Consider the following 13,762-nt stretch of genomic DNA (forward strand, 5'->3'; position numbering starts at 1 on the left):
AACTCCACCCTCAGTTCCCAGCAACCCTCCCTTTGGTGATGATGGGATTTGTCATTTCCAGTGTCTTGATGGCTTTGGTCTGGAGTGGGGATGGAGTCCACAAAGCCTGTATGGAATTAGCTCAGGGCATCCTTTTCCCCCTAACACTTCCCCCCTTTCACTTTTTGCCACCATTTCCATGGTGATTAAGATCAAATATATGGAGCTGGGATACAGTGTCAGATGAAAATTTTCCAGGGTTCCAGTGTGAAAGAAAACCAGTCCCTCCAGGTATTGTCCATTGTGGAAAACAAAAGTCCTCAATTCCTGGAAAAACAGTTCATCAGTCCAAGCCAAAAAAAAAAAAAAAAAAACATGGAGGCATTAGCCAAAACAAAACAGCAAATATGTCAAAATCATGGGAAAAAATCTTAAAGTTGGTTCAACTTATGTAAAAAACAAATTTTCTCAACCTTGATCCCAAATTGTTTTAACAGCATAGAAAAGTTGTGCAAACTAAATCTACTTTTAAACCTTATTACCCATTTTTGTACAAAATCATAGGGCAGAATAAATAAACAGCAATTTTAGCTGGCTTTGTTGGAATACTCCATATAGGATCAGAGTGAACTCTTGACATCCAATCCATGTAGGATCCAAGAAAAAAGTGGGTCTCGTCAGACTCCACCTGAGCTTCCTCTTCTTGAAGGTACCAGGGCTTTTTGTTCGCCCAGTTGTCCAGTCCTGCCAATGGAGGCAAGCTTCCTTACCTTCTTTGGAGGTCTCTGGAATCCTACGGACAATGTGACAGGTTCTCCTTTTCTTGGTTCAGCTCTGTTTCAACTTCCTGGAAGAACTCCACTCAAAGCCACACAATGAAACTCATGTCCAATTTTTTAGTTTAATCATACAAAATCCCTATGGAAGGAAGTTATGCAAAAATAGACTGAGATAAGTAGTAAAAAAATTACTACCACTATTGTTTTATGCTGTGATGTTATCAAGGGAAGAGAAAATGTGAACACAATTAGCTCTGCTGTAAAAAGAAAAATGCAACATTGCTGCAGATTCTGGGCACTCAAAACAAGAAAACTTTGTGGATTCAGAACAAAATGCCAAAAAGAAAAAAAAATTACCAGTATTATGTCAAAGAAAACTTAGTAAAAATCAGGTGTATTTCCAGGTCTATTCAGTTCTTTGTAGGAAATTTTTATTCTCAACAGTTCCATCAGTTGGAATCTTTTGAGGCCTTTCCCCCCTATTTTCTCCAGAAATAATTTCTGTAGATATCAAGCAATTGAAATATACAATATTACAAGGTGACAATCACCATTGACAATTTACATACATATCAGGTACTGAGAGGTTTTATACACATTTTAGAAAACCAGTGTTACCATTTCTGTACATGTCAAAGTTTCCCCATTTTCCCAAGTGATGATGCTGCCCTTCTAGTTTTACTTTACTAGGTAAGCCCAACAGGACAAATTCATCTAATGCCTTTACCAGGAGGAAAGGAAGAAACTTTGTGGAGTGTCTCAGGAGCTCTACTGAGATTCCACAAAATTTCCTTGCATCAGCCAAATGACAGGCTACCAAATTTTTACTTGAGTTTAGATTTCTGGGAAGCTTTGCCTTAAATATCAGAAAACAGCAGAAACATCAATATTCAATCTCTCTGACAGCACCAGCTTAGTTCAGTATTACAATGTTGATCATCAAACCATACCTTCAATTTAATTTTCTTAAAGATTTATTTATTTATACAGGAACCCAGGTACACATCAGAGGCACAGAAGGGTGAGAAGATTCACCAGAGACAGAGTGGGGAACAGAACAGGCAGGCTGAAGAAATACACCACTGAGGGGAGCAGCGGGCGAGACAGGAGAGGTCTGCTGCAACATGTGGGACCCTCGCCACCTGGCTGGGATTGAGCCTGCGCTGCAGAGGCTGAGGACAGCTTCACAGTGCAGCACTCAACTGCCACCAGGGGAGGCCCTAATTTATTTTTTTTAATGTCTATAGGCACCATGTATACCAATTTGTCAATCATTGAGGCCAAGACAAGGACACAAGGAAAGGACATACAGACATACAACATATCAATACAAAGAGCTCTATAGTTACCATTTATCACCTTTGGGATATCTCATACAACTGCAGTTTCACTCATAGGCCAAAGTAACAAAAACAAACAGGGGAAAAAAAAAAAAAAAAACCTCAAAGTTAAAAAAAACAAAAATGTAAAAGGAAATACCAAAATCAAGATTGAACACCTTTCTGTGTAAAAAAAAAAAAAAAAAAAAAAAGACTGGCAGCATATGCATGATTCTAAATGTTATTTCACGTCTTCTAAACTTTGAAAGAAAAGACTGGTTAGAGCATGTTAGTTTTTTCAAGGTTTCTTCAGAAAAGTGAATCCTTGGGTATCCTGCAACAATAACTGGAAAAGAAGTCAGTAAAATTCAAGTTTTTGTCTGTTTCTTAAACAAATATCTCAAGTCCTCAATGGGTTCACAAGACCAATGGGACTTGGTCTCTGGGTCATTTCCTCCTGGGGCTTTCTTAACTCTGGAATGATGTACCCAGGGTTTTATGCCTGCAAGTTTCAGAGAAGTATGTGTGCTCAGCAAAACGTCATAGGAACCAGTCCATTTTTCTGACAGCTGGTTTTGGGCATCCCCACTGCCAGGTCTTCAGTAACACCTGATCTCCAGGTCTGAAGGGATGCAATGGTTGATCAGGAGGCATAGAGATCCTCGAGGTTGCAAAGTTGTGGATTACTGCCAGAACCTCCTGGATATGTTTCACATATTGTGTGATCCGGCAATCTTGTGCTATTTCCGGACTGGCTTTCAGAACTGAGGTCTGGAAGTGTCTTCCGAACACAATTTCAAACTCTTATCCAGAGAAGGTCAAGAGATAGCACCTGGTCCCAACAAAGTTGTGTTTCCTGGCACAGCTTTGCCAAGGTTTTCTATAAGGTGTGGTTCATTTTTTTTCAGTTTTTCCAGAAGACTGCAGTCTCCATGCAGCATGCAATTTTCAGTTGATCTGTAACGCACTACTTTCTGCATGAGTAACATCAGAGACGAATGCTGGCCCATTATCACTCTGGATAGAGACGGGCAATCTAAAGCAAGGGATTATCTCCTTTAGCAGCTGTTTTGCAAACTCGGAAGCTTTTTCCATCTTGGAAATGCTTCCACCCATCCTGAGAACGTGTCCACAAAAACCAGTAGGTTATCTGAAATTGCCTGTTGTTCTAGGCATTTGTGTAAAGTCTACCTGCAAGTCCTCAAAAGGGCACTTGCCCCAATATTGAACCCCAATGGCTTTAGGGTGGGAGTCAGTTTTGGGGTTATTCCTGGCACATAGTTGACAACCTCGGGTGATCCGTTATGCTGTTTTATGTAAATATTGGCCCTTTAAATATGGGCGCTCTGTTTCTAATCTCTCCCATAGTGCGATCCTTTGTGAAGATGTTTGCCGGTCCTGCCTGCAGGCCTACGGGGTTCAGGAACACGGCAGAGGGGCTGGGGATGAAAAGACGAGTGCACTCTCTTGGCTGGAAGCAGGAACTCTCTTTATTCAAGGGGAGGGGCTATCTCTCTCTCTCTCTCTCTCTCTCTCTCTCTCTCTCTCTCAAAGCCTGCACATGCGCTTTACGTGGATTTGCAACATCCGGTTACTGTTGCATCAGCTTCCGCTTTGGGCGGAAGTGACTCATCTTTGGGCAGAAGCGACCACCACCCCAGGTCCCCCTGCTGGTGTAAGCCTGGTACTGACATCTCCCCCATTTTTACTTTATTGATGGGGGGACACACACTGGGCCTGTCTTAGGTTGTGGCAGTCGTACTCACGTGCTTACCCGTCATAGCCACCCACTACCAGGATCCTAGGTAAGGTAGTGGAGCTGTCTTAGGTTGCTACGGGTACACCACCATCTTACCCGTCATTGGCCTACAGGTGGTCAAGGGCAATGTTTATCCACACCCTGGGATTTTCAGTGGGCTGTAATGGAGAATAGCACACGTTTTGGAGAGCTACTTGCAGATTTTTCGTCTATTCCACTGGCACCACGTCTATTCCACTGGCACCACTGGATGTAGAAAATGATTTCCAGGCAGAAGAGGACTGTACCTAGGAGTGATATTGCTTCCCCCAAGGATTTTGTACTGAAGCACGGATGTTGTCAATGGTTAGAATTTGATTAGCCAATTGTGCAGTAAAATTGAGAAAGTTTGGTTCCACGGGCCGCGCAGGTAGGCATTAAGGGTATGAACTTGAAAGGAATAGTTGAAAAGGATGGCAGGTGTAACACACGTGAAGGCATAGGTAGGAATACAAGGAACATGAGCAGTTAAAGTCAATAAGTCAATTTCTTCCTGTATTAAGGAAACTTGTGGATTCAACTGGAGTAGTCTGACTGCAAGATGGTTGTTGATGGAATTTTGTATGAGAAAGGTGCTGGAGACTCTGGAGTAGTCCGACTGCGAGATGGTTGTTGATATCTGCGTTGAGTATGAAGTTGGATAGATCTAGGCCGCCAACCACCGCGGCCGCAGCTGCCAGCATCGAGAAGACGGAGATCAAGGCGCCAACAACCAATGCCGGACCTGCTTGTTGATTTCAGATGATTACCTGAGAAGTAGACTCAGACACATTGACAGGCATAATAATGACCTTAGGGAAACGCATGACAACAAAGGAATTGCTGAGGGTTCTGGACCAACAAGAGGAAAGGTGACAGCTACAATTGAGGGAGGATTGATTGTTGAATGATAGATTGAAAGACACTATAGAAGGGAGTCCAGTGGTGGAATTGGTAGACAAGAATGACAGGAGAATACCCCCCTTTCTGGAAACTTGCAGAAGGAAAGGAAAGGAAAGGGGGATTATTAACTATTGTCCAATGAATCATGTTGCAAAGGAGGGGGGGTGCTGGGCTCATGGCTGCAGAGCTGCCGCCATGATGGTGCCTGTAACGGTAGCCCCATCAATATCCTTACACAAGCGAATATACCCAGAAATATCCTGTTTATCCTTCCATGGGCAAATGGCCTCCTAGCACCATTTGTTAGCATTTTCAAACGCCAATTGTTTAACTAGTATAGAGGTAGGCTCGCCCTCACCCATAATTCGAGAGGCTGCTGTTAGAAGGCGAGCTACAAAGTCAGCAAATGGCTCTGAGGGGCCCTGAAGGATTTTTGTAAGGGATTGGTGAGGCTGTCCCCTGGATCCCAGTGCCTTCCAAGCTGATTTTGCTGCCAAGGCTACTTGTGCAAAAACAACAGGATTATATAAACATTGTTGCTGATTAGTACTATAATTGGGACCCTCCCCGGTTAACATTTCTTTAGTTTGTTGGGGAAAACCTCTTTGAATATTGGTTTGAGCATACTGGTCACAGAGTTCTGTAAACTGACCCTTCCACAAAAGATAATCCCCCGGGCTCAAAACCTCGCGGAAAGTATCCTTCCAGTCATTGGGTGTCATAATAAAGGTTTCAAAGGTGTCTAACATTTGGTGAACAAAAGGGCTCTGAAGTCCATAGTCTTTGATAGATTCTTTTAAGAGCTTGAGGTCTTGGAAAGGCAGTGCCGAATGTTGCCGGACCTGCTGTCCCTGATCATTTTGAACAACTGAGACCGGGCAGGCCAGAAGGGATTCCCGAGAATTTTCAGAGTTGGAGGGTACAAATCTTGAAAGAACAGAAGTTAGGGACTGTATAAGCCCAGGAAGGTCTGGGTCAGAGCCATGGGAGTTGGGTGGAGGGGCAGAGGGGAGAGTGGTGGGGGAGGGATGCCGCCGATTTTTGGTTGATGGGGGTGGTCTATCATGGGGAGGTGGATAGTCTGTATTGTCCTCCACATTCCCCTCGTCTGAAGAGGAATCTACCCCCGGATTTGAGGATTGAGAAGGGGGGGTTTCTGTGGCTGAGCTTGCTGCGGCCGAGCATGTGGCTGGCATTTCGCTTTCGGACTGAGCTGCAGAGTGCAATACCTCAGCCACTAGTTCATAAGCAGCTGCTCCCCCATCACTAAGGGCATCATGGACTAGCTGCCACACAGAAAAAAATACGGAAGGGGAATAGTTTGGGGTCCATAAAGGTCCCTGTAAAGAAGGAAGTCTGCTTTGACCTTTTCCCAGTTTCTTACTGAGACGGTGTCCTGCTGAAAGAACCATTTGCTGGTATTTGCGAGGACTGAGACTAGATCATGAAGGGTCTGAACCTTAATGGGAGTTCCATAATGTTTAAGCAGAAGTTGCAGGGCTCTAACAAGTTGGCCCTTGGACATGGTATTGCCCATGATGCCGATCACTTACCTAATCCTTACCTTACTGATTGATCGGTCCCTCAGAGGATCCCTCATACTCGTGTCCCACGTTCAGGCGCCACTTGCAGGTCCTGCCTGCAGGCCAATGGGGTTCAGGAACACGGCAGAGGGGCTGGGGATGAAAAGACACGTGCACTCTCTTGGCTGGAAGCAGGAACTCTCTTTATTCAAGGGGAGGGGCTATATATATCTCGGAAAGCCTGCACATGCGCTTTAGGTGGATTTGCAACATCCGGTTACTGTTGCATCAGCTTCCGCTTTGGGCGGAAGTGACTCATCTTTGGGCGGAAGCGACCACCACCCCAGGTCCCCCTGCTGGTGTAAGCCTGGTACTGACAGATGTTTTACACTGGGTCTACCAGGGCCTCCGGGAGGAGTATCATCCCATGGGAGTTTACTCTCCAAGTGGAGCTGGGGTCAAACTCAGTAAATCCCCATGCATGAGCTCTCTCCTCATCCCACTCAGTGTATTCAGGAGCATACTGAGTCAGGTCCACAAGCAGGATGAGTGCACCCCGGAGAGCAAAACAGGCAGCGGTCTTAGCCACCAGATCAGCTGCCCTGTTGCCCTTTGCCATGTCAGACCCACCCTTTTGGTGGCCAGGACAATGCATCACAGCAACAGCAAGGCCAGGATTTCTAATGGGTGTTTGACATCCTTTTTACTGCGGTGAGGAGTCCTCGCTCCTTCCAAATGGTCGTGTGCACGTGGAGAGTCATGAAAGAGTACTTTTTCTTTTTTATTTTTTTTTCTGACTTATTTCGCTGAGCATGATCCCTTCTAGCTCCATCCATGTTGCTGCAAACTGCATGTGTTTATCTTTTTTGTTTGCTGAGTAATATTCCATTGTGTATATGTACCACATCTTCTTGATCCAGTCATCTATTTTTGGGCTTTTGGGTTATTTCCAAAGCTTAGCTATTGTAAATAGTATTGCTATAAACATAGGAGTGCAGGTGCTCTTTGGAATTAATATTTCTGTGTCCTTTGGGTAAATACCTAGGAGTGGAATTGCTGGATCATATGGAAGCTCTATGTTTAGTAGGTCAAGAAATCTCCACACAGCTCTCCATGGTGGTTGGACCAGTTAGCACTCCCACCAACAGTGCAGGAGAGTTCCTTTTTCTCCACAATCCCGCCAACACTTGTTGTTGCTAGTTTTTTTAATATGTGCCATTCTCACTGGTGTAAGATGGTATCTCATTGTAGTTTTGATTTGCATTTCCTTGATTACAAGTGATGTTGAACATTTTTTCATATGCCTCTTGGCCATTTGATTTCCTCTTCAGAGAAGTTTCTATTTAGCTCTTCTGCCATTTTTTTTTTATAGAGGCATGTTTTATTTATTTGTTTGTTTTTTTGTTTTTGTTTATACATGCACTGGGTACAGTCAGAAGCGCAGGAGGGTAAGAGAATTCACCAGAGCCGGAGCAGGGAGCAGAGCAGGCAGAAGGACCAAAGTACACTGTTGAGGGGAGCAGCGGGCAGAAGGAGAGGTCTGCATGCCATGTGGGACCCTCCTCCGGTGGCCGGGGAGCAGCCGGGGATCGAACCGGCATTGCAGAGGCTGCAGGAAGCTTCGCAACCCAGCGCTCAACCACTGTGCCACTGGGGAGGCCCTCTTCTGCCCATTTTTTGACTGGATTATTTTCTTTGATTTTGTTGAGTCTCATCAGCTCTTTGTAGATCTTTGTCACCAGTCCTTTATCATTAGTGTTGTGTGCAAAAATGTTCTCCCAGTCGGTGGGGTTTCTCTTTGTTTTGGTTATTATCTCTTTCACTGTGCAGAAGCTCTTTAATTTGATGTAGTCCCAGCTGTTTATCTTTGCCTTCGCTATCACTGCTTTGGGTGATGTGTCTGTAAAGATGTCTTTGAGGTGCATGTCATGTAGTGTTTTGCCTATATTTCCTTCTATGTATTTTATGGTTTCAGATCTTATGTCTAGTTCTTTAATCCATTTTGAGTTGTTTTTTGTGCATGGTGTGAGGTAGAAGTCAAGCTTCATTCTTTGCATGTATGATCCTGTATACTTTTAAAAGCTTGATCTTAAATGCTTCTAAAAGCTGACTCAAAAACGGTTTGATTTTCATCCCTCGTGCTCTTAGTAGTTAAATCAAGAGCCTGAATTTGTTGTTCCATAGCTAAGTTAAGAGCCTGAATTTGTTGTTGCATAGTTATGTTAAGAGCCTGAATGTGCGGGCCTCCCTGTGGCGCAGCAGTTGAGCGACGGGTGGCAAAGCCGCCTGCAGTCTCTGCAGTGCCAGTTCGATCCCTGGCTGCTCCCCGGCCACCGGAGGAGGGTCCCACATGGCATGCAGACCTCTCCTGCCGCCCGCTGCTCCCCTCAGCAGTGTACTTCGGTCCTTCTGCCTGCTCTGCTCCCCGCTCTGGCTCTGGTGAATTCTCTCGCCCTCCCGTGCTTCTGACTGTACCCAGTGCTTGTATAAATAAATAAATAAATAAATCTTTAAAAAAAAAAAAAAAAGAGCCTGAATGTGTTGGTGCACATTCTCAGTACGTGAAGTAGAACATCTACCTCTCATAGAATCAAGAATGTAGCAAATGGCACTTACACACATTACCAAAAAAACACCCAGAAGCACAGACTGTAAAGGGATCGCTTGTAAACCACCCATGTATGTATTCAGAAGTAAAATCATGTACCACAGTCCTGGTTTCACCAAATAATTTATGTTTATAAAGCTGGTAGTGATGTTTATAAAGCTGGTAGTGAACAGGAAAAGACTACTTAAAGTCAAGGCCAGAATAAAACTGAAAGAACTTAAGCTAGGGATGAGACTGCTTAAATTCATGTTTGAAAAACCAGACAGAGCCATATGCAAGAGGAAACAAAACTGTTCAAGACCTGGTACAAAGACTTACCAATGCTCTGCAGACCTAGTGCGCTTAAGGTGACCAACGCAAGGAGTTAACTTTGGGCCGGGCAACCACAGGTATAACTTGAGAACCATGTTGGGTGCCAAACTGTTACAGGGCAATCCCAATATAAAACGGGTTGCCTGACTGTGGGGTCCTCACCTGCGTGCTTAAAAGGGACTTAATTAATACTCAACTGCAGGTGCACATAAAAGGTTAATAAAAGGTTTGTTTACACAGGAAAGGGGAAATGAGGAAATGTACAACTCAGGGAGAAAAGAGGGAGATAAAGACTTAAATGCGTCCTACCTGTTCCACTGACCTGGAATCCCAATGGCACGCGGAGAGCTGGTGGAGAGCCAAGAGCTCTGAAGCCAAGAGAGCACCCCAAGGCCCACCTGTCTGGTTTTATACCAATACTAGCTGCTTAACTCCACCCTCAGTTCCCAGCAACCCTCCCTTTGGTGATGATGGGATTTGTCATTCCCAGTGTCTTGATGGCTTTGGTCTGGAGTGGTGGTGAAATCCACAAAGCCTGTATGGAATTAACTCAGAACATCCTTTCTTCCTAACAGTATCACCTTAAAAATTGTACATTAGCACAAGTTTCAACCAATATGCGAGAGAGGCCTATGGAAATGTAACAGAATAGGAAATACTCTATGATATTATTTCAAGTTTCACTTTTTTTTTTTTTTATACAAGAACCAAGGTATAGGCCAGAGGTGTGGAGGGTGAGAGGATTCACCAGAGAGAGAGTGGGGAACAGAACTGGCAGAATGGTGATATACATTGCTGAGGGGAGCAGCAGGCGAGTCAGGAGAGGTCTGCTTGCCATGTGCGTTGCTCTGAGGCCCGCGGGGATCGAACTGGCACTGCTGAGGCTGCGGACAGCTTCACAGTGCTGCACTCAACAGCCTGTGCCACCAGGAAGGCCCCTCAAGTTTCACTTTCTAAATAACCTTTAAGAAACTACCACCTGTACGGTTTTAATTTAGTATGAATATTCACAATTATCTGAAAATACTACTACCTTCTTCATTCCTCCAGGCTGTGTCTTCCTCCAGCCCAAATCCACTCCTCCCTAAGGTGGGGAAGGGAATTTGGAGCCTCCCCTTTCTGTGGATGTCACACTGTTACAGCATCATGTCTCTCTCTCACAGGCTCTGTGGGGTGGTGCAGCCTTGATGACCCAACACTCACCCCCATTTTCTCTCCCCATTTCCTGGGGGGTTTCCAGGCAAGACAATCAGCATCATCCTGCTCCAGTTACAAAGTCTCCAAGGACTCTCCTGGACTCCTTCTCCCCAGGCCCCTGGAAGGAGTGTGATGCCCCTCACCCTCCTGCTGCTACTCTGGGGGCCCCTGGCCCTGATGGAGACCCGGACGCATGAGTTTGTGTCCAGCTGGACACTGTTGCTCCAGGGGGGAAGAGCAAGGAGCCCACTGTGGGTGCGGGACCCCAGGAAAGGCTCATCTCCTCCCCAACCTCTTGTACCCCCTTCAGGCGCTTTGTGTTCTGGTCCCTTCTGTCCCTCCCGCCTCCCCTAAGGGCTCTGGTCCCCTGAGTCTGGGCCCTTCTTGGTCCACCGCCCCTTTTCACTCTCACGGCCCCGCCCATTTCTCTCCTCCAGCCCCATCTCCCTGGGCCCTGGGCCCGCGCTGAGAGGAGGGTCAGCCAGGGTCTCCCCCTCCAGCACCCAGGTTCCTACTCCCTGAGGCTTTTCTACACCGCGATGTCCTGGCCCAGCCTCGGGGAGCCCCGCTACATCGCCGTGGGCTACGTGGATGACACGCAGTTCGGGCGGTTCGACAGCGACTCTCCGGGCCAGAGTGAGGAGCCGCGGGCGCCTTGAGCATGGCAGGTGGGGCAGGAGGCCCTGGACGAGGAGACTCAGAACCAAAGGGACAACGCGCAGTGGTTCAAAGTGCTCCTGAAGGGCCTGCGTGGCCGCTACAACCAGAGCGAGGACGGTGAGCTTCGCGGAGCGGTGCCAGGGTCAGGTCACACCCCCATTGCCACCATAAGGCCGGGGTGTCCCGAGTCTCAGGCTCCACTGACCCCTCGAGGCTGGTGGATCTGCCAGGACCCTCCACTGGCAAGAGCCAGAGGGACTCACCTGCCTGCAGTTTCATTTTCAGTTTAGGTTTATTGAGGGTGAGAGAGCAGGGTGACCTCATGATGACCACAGGTGTGGGTTTCAGGGTCTCACACCCTCCAGAGGATGTTTGGCTGTGAAATGGGGCCCCACGGGAACCTCCTTGGCGGGTATGATCAGTTCGCCTATGATATGGCGCGGATTACATCTCCCTGAGCGAGGACTTGCACTCCTGGACCCCTGCAGACTCGGGAGCTCATGAGTCTGTGCCCTCCTTACTCTTAAATCCTTCAAACAACAAACTCCTGTTCTGGCTGTTTTCCTTTTTGCATTCCCTTACTAAAACTTTTTTTTTTTTTTTCATTTTCCTCTTGCTTGGGCCATTGAATTCTCATTGCCCTCATCAGGATCATCTGCTCTGGAGGCCATCAAACTGCACATGGTCCTTCAATGAAACCCACTATGAAGCCACCACTGTCTTTCTTCCGAGGTCCTTACATTGTCATCCTGCGGTGGAGCCCTGTGTCCCTAAGTCACCCATGTTCAACAGGAAGCAGTCATCGATCTGATGGATAACCTTTGTCCTAACAGCAGTTAGGGTCTCCATCCATAGAGTGGGGAATGAGTCCTAGGGCAAGTTAGGATAATCAGGTAGCTTTAGGGACTTGGTAGATGGGGACTTCGGCAGGTAAGGGAAGCTCCAGAGATAAGACCCAGGACTAGGGGAACAGGCCATTCATGGATAAGGACCATGAAGAAAAAAAGTTAAGGGCTGGGACACAGAGACTTAGTTCTGGGCACAGAGATATTCAGGCAGTGAGACCATAGAGAACTAAGCAATCACAAAGAGACAGGTGGAGCTTTAGAATAATTAGGGAAAGAAGGTCTATATTCCCTGAGGCACGACCCACTTGGGCTTCCTTGCCCCTCCCTGGCCTGATACACAGGCCTGGGGTGTCACTTTCTGTTCCTTTTCTCCTCAATAAACTTTTTTTCTTTCTCTAAACACATCTGCTTCTTCTCCGTGCTTGCCTGAGAGTGTCAAGCGGAGTTCCTGCTGCGGTCTCATGAGACACCAACCCCAGGTGGTCTAGTGGGTGGGACTCAGTGCTGCCCCTGTAGCCTGTGATCCGTTCCTGGCTGTGACACTAGGCCTGAAAACCTACAATTCTGGTATAATTACCTTAAGGCCTTTAGAATTTATGGTGTTGTGAGCTAACATTGAGAAGAGCAAATTTTCTGCGAGTATCAGGAGTCCCCATGAACTTTCAAGTCTTTTCTGCTTCACTAATTAATTTTTTATAGATCACCCAGGTCGGTTGAGCGGATGCTTCACTAAGTCCACAAGACCCACCTTCCTTTTCTGTCCTCTCTTGGTAGGCAGATTTAGGGCAAGCATTTGAATCTCCAGAAGCCAGCTGATCAACATGGCGGCAAAGACATGCTTGAGAAAGTTCTCTCATATAAGAATTAACAGGGAGCAAAAGCGGCAGGTCCCTGCAAGAACTGGGACAGGAGGGGAATGAGTCCTAGGGCAAGTTAGGATAATCAGGTAGCTTTAGGGACTTGGTAGATGGGGACTTCGGCAGGTAAGGGAAGCTCCAGAGATAAGACCCAGGACTAGGGGAACAGGCCATTCATGGATAAGGACCATGAAGAAAAAAAGTTAAGGGCTGGGACACAGAGACTTAGTTCTGGGCACAGAAACATTCAGACAGTGAGACCATAGAGAACTAAGCAATCACAAAGAGACAGTTGGAGCTTTAGAATAATTAGGGAAAGAAGGTCTATATTCCCTGAACAGAGGACAGCAAGGGAGGAAAGGAGCTCACTCCGACCTACAGAAAGGAGAAATAAAACAAGAACAAACTAGAGATCCAGCAGGACATTGAGCGGAAAGGAATTTCTGCAGGCTCTGTTAGGGGGAAAGATGTCCTGAGCTAATTCCATACAGACTTTGTGGACTCCACCCCCACTCCAGACCAAAGCCATCAGGACATTGGGAAAGACAAATCCCATCACCACCAAAGGGAAGGTGGCTGGGAGCTGAGGGTGGAGTTAAGCAGCCAGTTTTCGTATAAAAACCAAACACGTGGGCCTTGGGCTCTCTCGCTCTGTCGCTCGCCTCTTGGCTTCACGGCTCCTCGCTTGCAGCCAGCTCTCAGAGTGCCATTTGGGTTTCCAGATCGGCAGATCAGGTAGGACACATTTAAGACTTTATCTCCCATTTTTTCTCCCTGAGTTATACATTTTTTCATTTCCCCTTAACCTTGTGAATAAATCTTTTATTAACCTTTTGTGTGTGCCTGCAGTGGAGTATTAAGCCCCTTTTTAGCGTGCGGGTGAGGACCCACAGTCAGGCAACCCGTTTTATATCAATCGGGGCTGCCCTGTAACATCTCCACGCCTTGTGGCCAGGAACTGTGGGGAACCGTGAGGGAGCCGCCAACGCAGTGAGTGAAC

General features: G+C 46.6%; 1 pseudogene; it reads left to right on the forward strand.

The window, feature by feature from the left end:
* Positions 1–4,505: 4,505 nt before the first annotated feature.
* LOC129146263 (class I histocompatibility antigen, Gogo-C*0202 alpha chain-like) lies at positions 4,506–12,689 on the forward strand (annotated as a pseudogene).
* Positions 12,690–13,762: the final 1,073 nt, after the last annotated feature.

The sequence above is a fragment of the Talpa occidentalis genome, unplaced genomic scaffold (genome assembly GCF_014898055.3).
Source record: "Talpa occidentalis isolate TD23 unplaced genomic scaffold, MPIMG_talOcc4v2.1 talOcc4.2, whole genome shotgun sequence".
NCBI classification, from domain to species: Eukaryota; Metazoa; Chordata; class Mammalia; order Eulipotyphla; family Talpidae; genus Talpa; species Talpa occidentalis.